Genomic DNA, 1707 nt, shown 5'->3' on the forward strand with positions numbered 1-1707 from the left:
TCAGCTATTTAGTTTTGCACTTATGAAACAGAATCCGCGCTAGTTCAATTGGTACACCAGCGATTAGTTTATTAAATCAAACGCAGTGCACAGCAGGTCAGCTGCATGCAGCAGTGGACAATATGTCTATAATTCAACATATATGAGGAATAAACTTTCCAATTATGAATGAATGACGACTGCACATTTGATTTAAGTGGATCACGACTTGGAGGAAATTCTTCTGGAAATCAGCAACTTAATACAACCACCATCCAGCTACGGTCACGGTTTTCTCGTCACAAACTACCTAACCGTCACAAGCGTTCTCTCTATTTTCCATAAAAATAGTACCAAATTAGATATTTCTTTACAGGACATTGTAAGGATTTTTTAGGAAATAAGAGACACAGACACATTTCTACACAAGTTAAACAGATACAGTGTGTTAATTAGTGAGCTTTAGAGGCGTTAGTAGGTGTTTCTGTTCACTTTGGACAGAACAACACTAGCTGTCACTGCCTGCTTGATCTATTTGTAGTTGCTCTGACTTCACCATGACATCCCATTATCTAGCTACTGTCTTAATTCATGAGGTTCAACAAAACATGTCAAAGTAAAAATTGGATAATGTATCTGAGTCTGGGCATTTTAAATCCCTACATGTCCCAGGGAGTTTTAAAGAGCCTTCAGTTTGATCCGTCTTCAAAGTGTTGCTGTTTGTTTGGTTCAGGCTGTTCTCCGGTGGGATGCGGTACAGAGTAGCTGAATCGATTCACAAAGCCAGCCGTAACACTGCTGAAATTTGGCGGCATCTTCCTGTTTGTGCATTTGGGGTTGAAGGATCAAGGCAAATGTTGGACATTCTGCTCAGACATTGATGTAAAAATCAATTATCCCAAATGTCAAGTGCGTAGGTAGCCAGGGCAACTCTTTAACAGCAAATAAATGGCTTGTTTACTCGCGGGGCTTCGCTCTGGTCAACTGCCTGCTCTTTACCAAAGCACGTTTTCCTCTGCACAACCAGCGTGTTGTTGATCCCCCTGGGAACAAAACAAGCTCTGTTCCTCTGTCTGTGTGATGCGTCTGCCTGTGCCATGTGACCCGCCGAGGTGAGTTGTCTTGTTTGTGTCGTGATGCAGTCGACTCGCTGATGTCATCAAGTTTTTTGTTGCCTAAGTCTCCTGAGAGGGAAGGGGGGGGGGGCAGACTGTTTGGTCTGAATCATCGGGCTTGTCAGTCACAGGGAGGGCCTGGTGAGCTCTGAACTGCAGGTGATTCGGGACCCACGGAGCGGCAACTATTATAAACATGAATAATACATGAGAGATGGTTGATTACTGAAATGAGCTTTCAAAACTATTAGAACTCTGCGTGTCTCTCCAAATTCCTGATTTTGTCTACCTTGCTCTCACAGTTGTTGGTAATTGTCTTCACCTCTAAATGTCCTTTTTTCTAATACTCCTTCGCTTTCTCATCATCTCTCTGCGGCTCCTGTCTGATCTCATTTATAATTTCTCACATTGTTTCTTGCATTGTCTCCTCTCGACCCCTGCATCACCTTCAGCGTATTTATTCCCTCCATCCGGCCTTTCCCTCTTCACCCACAATCCTATCTCATAGAATTACTCCAATTTTTTTGATGTCCTTTGATGCCCTGATATCCTCCATCTCTTTCATCCCAGGGATACCTTGTACTATCTTCCCTGTTAGAGCCTCGCCTTTACC

The sequence above is a fragment of the Enoplosus armatus genome, chromosome 14 (assembly GCF_043641665.1).
Source record: "Enoplosus armatus isolate fEnoArm2 chromosome 14, fEnoArm2.hap1, whole genome shotgun sequence".
Lineage (NCBI taxonomy): Eukaryota > Metazoa > Chordata > Actinopteri > Centrarchiformes > Enoplosidae > Enoplosus > Enoplosus armatus.